Source organism: Centropristis striata, chromosome 11 (genome assembly GCF_030273125.1).
Source record: "Centropristis striata isolate RG_2023a ecotype Rhode Island chromosome 11, C.striata_1.0, whole genome shotgun sequence".
In the NCBI taxonomy this organism is placed as follows: Eukaryota; Metazoa; Chordata; class Actinopteri; order Perciformes; family Serranidae; genus Centropristis; species Centropristis striata.
Genome location: NC_081527.1, coordinates 31,004,491 through 31,016,856, shown reverse-complemented (window position 1 = coordinate 31,016,856; position 12,366 = coordinate 31,004,491). Strand labels below are relative to the sequence as shown.

Sequence of the window (12,366 nt, the reverse complement as noted above, 5' to 3'; positions counted from 1 at the left end):
AACAATTTAAACGTGTCACAGTGGATTTTCCAGAATGTAATAACATGTATGAGGCAACACATTTCCTCCCAGGGGCTGTATAAATTACCAGAACATCTCCTTGTATCAGACACATTCCACAATGGAGCTCATAGTACTTCTCTTTGTCTCTTTACTGCTGCGATCATGTGGAGCACAAGGTAAAAACTTTATTTTACTGAGATCTCTTGTTTTTGATTTACTTTGCTTTCCAGGTCATGGTTGTTGTATTGCGTCACCCTTTCAGCAATACATGTAGAAGTAGACACTAATGCTTAGTTTTGATTGTACCACAGTTAAAAATGATAAATTAATAGTTGTTTGCAATGAAATGCTAAAAATATTGTATTTGTTACAAAAAAAGTGAAAATGTGTGTACATTTTCATTGTGTTTTAGGAATACGTAGTCTGCAGGATTTTTGCCATGAAAAGCATTTTCTTGGACAGGAAACACAATTTGTGTGTGTGTGGGTGGGAGGGGTATAAAGTCCACCGTGAAACCACCTCCAAAATAAACCAAAAGTGACAAGCCTTATCTATTTATCTGGTGTAGGTTATAAAGCTATAATAGACATAGATCAGTCGAATTTCCTAAATTACTGTTTGGCTCTAATATACTGGCTAGCAAAACTAGCTATCATTACAAGCCTCTACCAGGTTAGTGAAGCAGGAAATGAAACCTCTCAAAAGCACAGCCAACAAGATGTGATGCTACAGTAGTCTCTATGTTAACTGTGTTGCATGACTTAAACCATAAAGCACCTTTTTCTAATATTTCTTGTGTTTTCCTTACAGATCCAGCAAAATCTCACGCCAATAATGAGGGTTATGTGACTCTTATCTTTTCTATTGGGCTTGCCATTGGCATTATCATCATCATCATCATCATTTCTGTGACAGTGTGGTACTGTCTAAAGAAAAGAAAAAGTAAGTCCATACATGCACAGACCATTCATACGTTACACTCTTTACTGTATAGTGTACGGACACTATGGGAACCTGCAGATGATCATTATTTACAAAAGCCAGACTTAAAGCCTCTATATGTAGTTTTCGTTTTTAACATTGCATCTTTTAAAATGTTCTATTACTAGAGTGGATCGTAGACAAACAAGGAAATCTCAGAATTGTTGCAGTCTTTGTGCTTTAGTCCTTCATTCTTAGCATCTCCCTGTCAGAGGTAACTTCATACATCGCTGTTTGCCAAAGCACATTTTTGTTACAACCTGTAGCGCAGTGAAAACAGCTTGAAGAGAACCAGAAATCTATTTTCAGTCTTGGAACAAACCAAGAGAATGAGTGTAGATACTTTCTTTAAGTAATTGTGTTTAAGGTGCATTATACAGAAGTTTGTAGTTTTTGAAGGGTTGATAAATGTGCTGCCTTTAATCATATTAAGATGACATGAATATTAAAAATGGCAAAAAACAAGCCTTGCTGAAAACATTCATATGATTTGTTTTCCAGATCACAGCCCAACCTCTGACTCAGAATCCAACAGATGATGCTCCAAACTCCACCTACTGCATGGTCGGCCCTCACACTGGACCTGGAGGATCCAAGGAGACCAGATCCCCGGTTCAGCCAGAGAGTCTGTATGCTCAGGTTGACAGATCTGTTAAAAAAAATAATCAGGATTTCCACTTGCAATGTATATCTGACCTGTTCTGCTACGAAAAGACTGTTAACTAAAAGAAAAGACTGGAATCTAAACATCAAACACACGCAGGATTAGATTTTTGTATCATCACATTTTGAACCATTACGTCCAAAAAAAAAGTCAAACGCCACAAAAATACATTTTAGTATGTTATTTCTGTGCTATATCTTGGGACATTGTTTACAATAAATCTATTAATACTACAATGAAGATCAACAGCTTGGGTATGTTGGGTTGACTCTCCATCTCACTTTTTCACTTGTCTGGATGTTTTCATTACAGTCCAGTTATAAATATGCAATTCAGAAGAAACTCACTGCAGTGACCATTATCTCAGTGTGATGTAAAAGCTTCAGTTGCCATGAATATTGTATCTGAGCATGATGAACAAAATGATGCCACATTGTTCTAGGAGCAATGATTTACAGTATGGAAGTGTGAATTTCACACATAGTTGTTGGGATGAGAAGCTATGCACTTCAGCACTCTGATACAACACAGATTATTAAAAAGATGGTACGCTGCGTAAAAAGCGAATAACTTCATAACTCTTAATATACTTAAATATAATACTTATATACTATATTATACATAACAATACTTTTATATAATACTTAACCCAGAACAATCCATGGTGACACCCTTGTAACAAACACTTTAAATCTTCTGAATCTAAGATTAAACCCATTCAACAATTGTAACCCATTAATAGGGTGTACTGTATTGCATTGACCATATTTCTTGAACAAATTAAAGTCACAATTTTGATATATGTTATGGAGATGCAAACTAAAAGGCAAATGGTTATTTGTTTTTATTTATTATTAATTTTTTTTTTACCTAAAAACAAACCTGAAAAATAATTTGTTGTTAAACAGCACTATTAATGTCACAATTTTGATGTATGTTGTGGAGATGCAAAGAAAAAGTCAAATTTGTGTTTCTGTAAGCAGAAAATGTCTCTAGTTTTTTTATTTTTTTATGAACACAAATACCATAAACGCCCAATGTAACGTTTATGTCACATCACAGATCTTTGACATTTAGGGGTAGTATTTTAAAAAAAAAAATCATAAATGTGTTCTATGTGGTCCACTTGGTCTGTGGTATATCCCCCATAATTTTCCTTGTGCTAATGAAGATTGTTTAGCATAACTAACAGCTAGCATCATTGCAAACAAAGAAGATGGTCCAGGGTTACACTTCATTTCAAGGATACAGTATTGTGCTTCATTTCTAAAGACATTAATTAATTATTTTTTTCATTTATATAAGCAACATGTTTTGTGAAACAAATTGAAACAAAAATATAGATCTTTTTAATTCAGACATTTGCATTTTTTGCGTTGTTTTTGGGCGTGGCCTATATCCAGAGATTCAGCTGAATGCAGGGAACAAGTGCTTGTGATATTTATTTATTTTTATGTGCGAAAACCGCTTTCACCTCGATCATAGCGCCACCTGCTGATGGACGTGTGTCATTTTTTATGCCTGCTGTACGTGAAAGTATCAGCCCTGTACAGGTCGATGTTATGGCGTTTATGGTAAAGGCTGCAGAGTTCCCAGCATGGCTGATACTGGGATCTGGCTTGAAGCCCTAATCAGATGGTCCTTGTAATCTTGGAAAAGTTTCTATTAAGTTTTTACCTGTACCATAATAATAACAGAGATGCTGGAGCAAGCTAAAAACTGTCATTAAATGCTTTATATTTCCACACTATATTTTGTTGTGTATTCAATGTATCAAGTGTGTTTCCTATGACAATAGCTCTGTTAAATTATTTGCTGAAAAACTCCCAATATACCAGAGGAACATATTCAGTGACCATGAATCTTACAAAACACAGAAATATAAGATGAGTTCAAAACGTTAAGAGGAATTAGAAGTTCTCCCCTGTCAGAGTTCCTTAGTAAAAACACCACAAGAGTGTTGTTAAGAAGGCAGGGATGGTGATTTTCTTTCCATAAGAACTGTCTTAGCATTTACTAAGTTATACTGCTGTTGTGTCAGTTTGTAATCTTGTGTTTCAGGTTCAGAGACTGGCTCTGCACATATTAATGTGTGTCTGGTGAAGACAGTGGTTTTCTCTGTCGGTCTGTTCATCATGGTGTCTGCTGTCATCACTGTTCACCTCATGGAGAAGCTCAAGAAGACAAAATAAACAAATAGTTTTCTGCCAATCAATCTTACAAATATCTCAAACACTTATCTAAAAAAAAACTAAGAAAACTTAAAAGTATGTTGTGTTTTTGTATTGTGCATGCAGAATAGCTCAGTACACACACCAAGAAATGTAGCAATGCACCAAAAGTGATACACAGAAGACTACAAGCCAGCAAACAGATGTAAAACAATAAAGGGTTAATTTCATTAAAGCACTGATGGATTATCCTTTGATTATACCCAATAATAAATGTGCTCACCTTGTAAATAAAATAATTGCATAGCAATGACACTGTTAGAAAACCGTTTGTAAGAAAATTTGTACTTTAGTATGAAAAAGGACAACAACATGCAAGAATCAATAAATTATATGTAATACTGAATGTGTTCCTGTGTATTTACGGTTTACTAACAAAGATTGTATATATGTTTGTATAATATGTGTTTAAGTCTGTGTTAATCTTTGGATGAAAGCACTTTCTGCTACATACTGTACATACTGCCATCATTGGACATATATTAAATACATGTGATTACACATACAGCTATAAATGTATGTTCTACACATTTAAAGTCATATAACCTTGTTTCAGCTCAGTTTGCTTTTATTACTGTTAAAACAACAATCAGTAATGCTCTGCCAGTTTTTATAGAAAAGAGAGAAAAAAACACCCCACCTTCTTAACAACACTCCTGTGATATCTTTACACTTCCTGCTGTAAAACGATTAAAGTACTGGATTTTCCAAAGTCAAGGAGCAGACACGGGGGACAGAGATGTGTGGTAACTAACTGTTTTGTTGCATGTGTTTGTACAGGTGGCTACGGAACAGTTGAAGCTGATAGAATATATTACAGATAGTCAAATGAACAGCCCTGCCACACACAGCCACACTGTGCTCTATATGGAAGATATGCACACCAGCTGGATTAATTTGTGTAGCTTTCTAATTCAAGAATGTATCTGTGACAATTTTAAATTTTTGTTAAAAGTTCATGGTATACCATGAACTTTTAACAAAAATTTAAAATTGTCACGGATTTTCCAGACTGCAAATAACATGTGTGAGGTGCCTTATTTCCTCTCAGGGGCTGTTCTCAAATAACCAGACCATTTCCTTGTATCAGACATTTTGCAGAATGGAGCTCATGGTACTTTTCTTTGTCTTTTCACTGCTGCGATCATGTGAAGCACAAGGTAAAAACTTAATTTTATTCATACTTTTTGTTTTTGATTGACTTTGTTATTTTTCCAGGTCAAAGTTGTTGTACTGTAACTGACTCTTTCAGTAATACATGTAGAAGCCAGATAAGAAACGTTATGCTTTATTGGAACACATTTTTTTACATTTTGTAATATGGCAATCATGATTTTTCTTTTTATAAATCGACATATCCATTTATACTTAGCTTATACTTGAGGAATTCCTCAACACAGAATTTAAAGTAGGAATATAAACATATGAATTGCACTTTTCCAACTTGGGAGCTTTAGCAAGATTAATTATTGAATATATTATTTTTCAACCTGAATCTTTTCATTCTTGCTTTACTTCAAATGCACCAAAAATATGCTGTATGTATACAGACCGGAGTACAGTAGGCTGTTAAAAAAGGCTACTTTAACATCATCTGTAACAATAGGAACTTCCGTGCCTGCACATTGGCTTGTGCATACAGAGGATCGTCATCCTCACAGACATCATTCTCAATGATGGGATACAAATATCTTACATTGTTTATCACATTTAGTTCTTGGTTTAGTCCTTTGTCGTTCTTATTTTGCTTTGAATTTCCATAAGATTTTAATCCTTTAAATTAAATAACATATGTGGGACAGGAAAACCCTCATACTGGTTTGAGACACATTAAAGCCAAATGTTAAAAGGTGTAAATGCATCTGTCTCTCCAAGACAAATATGAAAACCGTCGTCCTCTCATGGTTTACTGTAACTACTCAGTAAGCAGTCTGCGGAAAAGTGAAAAATCCTCTCACTGTCTAATTTTCTGTCTGTCTCCTCTGTCCAAGCTGGAGAACAAAATACAAGAAAATCGCCTTCTTTTTAGAAGAGACAGAGTGGAAAAAACCCTTTAAAGACTCTAAGTAACATCTTGCTCATCGAATTTAGTTTCACAGCTCTAATCTGAGGCAAACTGTGAAACAACACAAAGCTTAAAAACTCTTGATAAGCTGATTGGGCTAAAAGTAGTTTGTTCAATTGGATCATCATGTGTATTAGAAATATACTGTAGTAGGAGTAATAACCAATATTGACCAAATTCTTGTATGATGTGTCTGTTGTTTTCACAGGATCCAGTGTTGTGACTCCTGTGTTTGTGGAGAAGGGAGAGGATGTGCTGCTGAATGTCATGAAAGCTGCTAGTACTGAAAAAGTTCTTTTTGTTACCTGGGAGTTCAACAAAGAAGGAAATTTAGTGTCATTTTCACCTAATAACTCACCAATAGTCTCTCCTGATTACACTGGGAGGGTTAACTTTTCTGTGACAAATTACTCAGTGAAACTGAAAAATCTACAAAAGACCGACAGTGGACTTTATACTGCAGTGGTGAATAGAGTAAAAAAGAAAGAATATACTGAATACAATGTCACAGTTCAAGGTAGGTTTGTGAACATTTCAGACAATGATGTTTCTAAAACTAAAAACTCACCTGATGTTTCCCTCCTCAGATCCAGTGTCTCCAGTTAAACTGTCAGTGGACTCTGTGTTCAGAAACTCAGACTCCTGTAACTTCACTGTGACCTGCAGAACACAGGACTCTCACATTAACAGCACCGTTAGATGTGTCAACCAAACCTGCAGTCAGGATGGAGGAGAGCAGTCAAAGGTCACGACCTTTGGTGCTTCTCTCAAAGCTTACCTGGCTGATGACTCAATCATCTGTAACCATAGCAACCAGGTCAGCCAGATTGAGGACATCAATGTAATTGAAGATTTATGCACTCGGCATGACGGTGAGTCTGAAGAAACAAATCAACCAACTGACACAAATGCTTAGTTTCGATTGTAGCACAGTTAAAATGATAAATTAATACTTATTTGCAATGAAATGCTAAAACATTTGGATTTGTTACAAAAAAAGTGAAAAGTGTATGTGTACATTTTCTTGTGTTTTAGGAATACGTAGTCTGCAGGATTTTTGCATCAAAGACTTGAGTATGGCATTTTTAAAAGCAGCATTTGCAGTGTTAATGTCATTCATGGATGTCATAACATTCATAACATTCATTTATTTATTTATTTATTTTTTCTGAAAACTGCCATGAAAAGCATTTTCTTGGAGAGGAAACACAATTTGTGTGTGTGTGTGTGTGTGTGTGTGTGTGTGTGTGTGTGTGTGTGGAAGGGGCGTAAAGTCAATTTAAAATCTTGATTTTTATATATCAGTGAAACCTCCTAAAAAATGACAAGCCTTATCTACTTATCTGGTGTACTTATCTAGCTGTCATCACAAGCCTCTAGCAGGTTAGTGAGGCAGAAGGTGAAACCTCTCAAAAGCACAGGCCAACAGGATGTGATGTTTCAGAAGCACACTCTCGACTTTGTTACAAGATTTAAACCATAAAGCATAATTTTCTAATATTGCTTTTGTTTTCTTTACAGTTGCTCCAAAACATGACATGAATTATGTTGTTCCTGTTGTCATACTAGTTCTGCTTGTCATCATCATTTCTGTGACAGTGTGGTACTGTCTAAAGAAAAGAAAAAGTAAGTCCATACATGCACAGACCATTCATACTTTATACTCTTTACTGTATAGTGTACAGACACCATGGGAACCTGCAGCTGATCATTATTTACATTAGCCAAAGTTGGGCCAAATATCTGTGTGACTTAAAGCCTCTTTATATTGTTTTTGTATTTAATATTGAATATTTCAAAAATATTCTATTACTAGAGTGGATTGTAGACAAACAAGACAATCTCAGAATTGTTGCAGTCTTTGTACTTTAGTTCTTCATTCTTAGCATCTCTCCATCAGAGGTATCTTCATACATCGCTGTTTGCCAAAGCACAATTTTGTTACAACCTCTAAGAGTCACAAACATCACAAAATAGTATATCCTACACATATGTGTGAAGGTGGAGGAATTAAGTTGCACCCAAACTTCAATTTAATGTAGCTGCAGCTAAATGTAATGTACATGCTGTGCCGTTAAGTGGTCAGAAAGGGTAAAGCTCTCACAATAAAATGTAAATTAAAGCAAATAAACATGTATTTTTTATGACTGATCTGCAGATAATAGAGAGAACATGGAGAATACAGTATATGAAGTTCCTCAGGTAAGCGCCAACATTTTTTAAAAACATTTCTCTCCCAAATTTGCAAGACACACAGCAGAACATAATAGATATTGAGCAATTTAACAATTAAGAGCATATTAGAGGAAACAGACAGAATGCAGAATGTATTTAAATAATCATAAACTGGAACTTAACATACTTTTGTTGGCTATCCATATGACACTAATCCTTTTACATTTCCTCAACAGTGTGCTCTATTGGCTGTATATGACCTGCTACACCAACTTTTGCACCTGCCTACTGTTCCTGTTTCTGCTGCTTGTTCTCACCTGCGTCATGCACAAAATCTACCTGTTGTTCTCTCTTGTGCTCAAATGTAATGCTTTGGACCTGAAGCGCCACGATCCAGGCTTCCAAACCTGCTGCTGAGGTCTCGTCTGGCAATAAGTCCACTCAAACTCTGATGCATGTGTGTCATTTGCATGTGTTGTATTATAGTTTTCCCATCATTTTGATGCATTATAGTGAACTAAAGCACAAGACAAATACAACAACTGTGTCCCAATTCGCAAAACTGCAAATGCATGATCCAAGGCTGTTGTGTTCTCAAAACCCTTCATGCAATTACATAAAACACATCATGGTGTCAAATAACAAGATTGCGACAATATAATTTACTTAAGGCCAAGCATTTGACTTCTCTTGTTGCTTCCCTTTTTGGCACACAACAGTTAAGCTGAGCTACATGTGACTTCCTGCTCAGCCAAATGTATTTCTGCTTCTGCTATCCTCTTGTACAGTGAATATATAGCTTGATGAGAACCAGAAATCTATTTTCAGTCTTAGAACAAACCAAGAGAATGAGTGTAGATACTTTCTTTATGTAATTGTGTTTGAGGTGCATTATTCAGAAGTTTGTAGTTTTTGAAGGGTTGATAAATATGTATGCCTTTTATCATATAAAGATGACTTCACAATTTAAAAATGGCAAACAAACCTTGCTGAAAATGTTCATATGATTTTTTTTCCAGGTCACAGCCCAACCTCTGACTCAGAATCCAACAGATGATGCTCCAAACTCCACCTACTGCATGGTCGGCCCTCACACTGGACCTGGAGGATCCACGGAGACCAGATCCCCGGTTCAGCCAGAGAGTGTGTATGCTCAGGTTGACAGATCTGTTAAAAAATAATCAGGAATTCCACTTCCAGCAAAGTATCTCTGACCTGTTCTGCTACGAAAAGACTGTTAAAAGAGGAAATGTTACTAAACATCATACACACTCAGGATTAGATTTTTATATCATCACATACTGAGCAATTAGGTCCAAGAAAGCAACGCCATGAAGATGCGTTTTAGTATGTTATTTCTGTGCTCTATCTTGGGATATTGTTTACAATAATTTTTTTGATGTTTTCATTACAGTCCAGTTATAAATATGCAGTTCAGAAGAAACTCACTGCAGTGACCATTATCTCAGTGTGATCTGAAAGCTTCAGTTGCCATGAATATTGTATCTGAGCATGATGAACAAAATGATGCCACATTGTTCTAGGAGCAATGATTTACTGTATGGAAGTGTGAATTTCAGACTTTGGGATGAGAAGCTATGAACTGCAGCACTCTGATACAACACCGATTATCAAAAAGATGGTATGCTGCTTAAAATGCGAATTACTTCATACCTCTTAAGACTTGAATTAATTTATTTCATTCACATAAGCAATGTGTTTAGTGAAGCAAGTGTGTCATATTTTTAAGTTGTTTTTGAAGATATCAAAGTACTCAACTGAAAAAACAATTTAAATAGGATGCTCCTTGTAGTGGGCGTGGCCTATATCCAGAGATTCAGATGAGTTCAGGGAACATGGCACATGTAACTTTTTTTTATTATGGGCTAAAATGGTTTTTTTTGTGCCTGCCATGCGTGCAGCAGTCTTTAACAGCCATTTGATGTCATGGCATTTATGGAAAAGGCTGCAGAATGACTTGTTTCAATTGAATAATAAAAATAAAATTCTGAGCGATTTCAATCGAGTTCCCCGCTGGTACTGGGATCTGGCTTGGAGCCTTAATCAGGGCACATTTTGTTGTGTATTCATTGTATGAAGTGTGTTTTCATATGACAATAGCTCTGTTTGATTATTTGCTGAATAACTCTCAATATACCAGAGGAGAAAAAACTCAGTGAAACATGATCTTACAAAACACAGAAATGTTAGATGGATACAACACTTTAACATATTTCCAATGATGGCAGTATGTACAGTATGTAGCAGAAACTGATTTCATCCAAAGATTAACACAGACTTAAACACATATTATATATAAATATATACAATCTTTGTTAGGATATCGTAAATACACAGGAACACATTCAGTATTACATATAATGTATTAATTCTTGCACATTGTTGTCCTTGTTCATACAAAAATGGAACGTTTTTTGCAAACAATTTTCTAACATTGTCATTGCTTTGCATTTATTTTATTTACAGGGAGAGCACATTGACTATTGGGCATGATCAAAGGATAATCAATTTTAATTTAAATGATTTAATGAGTTGAATCCTTTGTTTACATCTGTTTGCTGGCTTGTAGTCTTCTGTGTCTCACTTTTGTTGGTGCATTACTCCATTTCTTGGTGTGTTACTGCACCAGCTGTCCATCAGTGTCATAGCATGAGGCAGGAATGAGCTATTGTACATGCACAATACAAAAACACAATGGAATGGAAAAAAAAAAAAAACTCCAAAACGTACTTTTAAGTTTTCTTATTAAAAAAAAATATATATTTGTAAGATTGATTGGCAGAGAACTATTTGTTTATTTTGTCTTCTTGAGCTTCTCCATGAGGTGAACAGTGATGACAGCAGACACCATGATGAACAGACCGACAGAGAAAACCACCGTCTTCACCAGACACACATTAATATGTGCAGAGTCAGTCTCTGAACCTGAAACACAAGATTACAAACTGACACTACAGATCCACACTGTGACACAACAGCAGTATAACTAATTTCTTTTACTGAAATAAATGTGGCAATAACACAGTGTAAAAACACTCTGTTACTAAAAGTCATATGTTCAAGGTTTCACTTTGGTAAAAGTACAAAAGCATTTCAGCAAATCTATTTGAAGTATTAGAGTAAAAATCTTGTTGGGCGGAGTGGTTCAACTGGTGGAAGTGGAGTACATTTTAACTACTTTATATCTGTGCTTGTTTAATCTAGCACAGTATCATAATTTATTAATTCATCATGTGTTTTTGTTAAATCTGTTTCTAAAGCTGTGTGGAGTAAAAAATAGTAAATTTCCATCTGAAACCGAGTGCAGTGGTTTAATAAAGTAGCATTAAATTGATATGGTCAAGTATAAGTACCTTTAAACTAATTCATTATTTAATAATAACTGCTTTGGCAGAAATTAATTTAACTTGGACAAATAACTCATTGAGTTGAAATCATTTGCTGACAGCTTCCTCCCCCTTCGTCGAGGTTACAGGAGTCTGAGTTTATGAACTTTCACTTTTATAGGTAATTTGTCTCAGAAAACTCAGTGTAATCAGGAGAGACTATTGGTGTGCCATTAGTTTTAAATGTTAGAATTCCTGCTTCATTGAACTTCCAGGTAACCAAAATAACTTTCTGAGGACCAGCAGCTTTCATGACATTCAGCAGCACATCTTCTCCCTTCTTCACAAACACAGGAGTCACAACACTAGATCATATAAAAGCAGTAGACAGATAATCTGATAAAAATCACACACAAAATGTATGATTAGTTCAGCACTGAATAGTATTCCATCTCCATACTGTATTTGGACATTTTGGTCATTATTTAAAGCAGGCTTCATATTTGCCCCTGTCACCATCAAAGTGCAGAATGAAATAACCTTAGCTTACCATACTGTAGTTTAATAAGGGTTGTAAAATGTAATTATTTTTTTGTTTCTTTCTACTCTGTCTCCACTGCAAAACAGGATCCTTCTTCCACCTTGGTGTTGGGCAATAATCTCAAATTATAACTTTTACAATACATTTTTTTAGTAATAACATCAGTATAATTTTTTTCTTTTTCTTTTTTTTAAATGAAGAAGTCATTCAATATTTTCTTCTTCTTTCAGTCTTTTTCTCTGGCACTGGCTTCTTTTAGCTGTATTTTTTTCTGAGAAGGTTTTCATTATTAGATTAGGTCACTGAATTCCTGATGGAAGAAATAAATGAGAAATTTTACTCCATATCAATTCACTACA

General features: G+C 35.2%; 1 long non-coding RNA gene across 1 annotated transcript; it reads left to right on the top strand.

The window, feature by feature from the left end:
• Nucleotides 1-547: 547 nt before the first annotated feature.
• LOC131980575 (uncharacterized) lies at nt 548-2,197 on the top strand. Its single transcript, XR_009395231.1, has 2 exons — nt 548-945; nt 1,486-2,197. It is a non-coding gene; the product is annotated as an uncharacterized LOC131980575 (long non-coding RNA).
• The last annotated feature ends 10,169 nt before the right edge of the window (nt 2,198-12,366 follow it).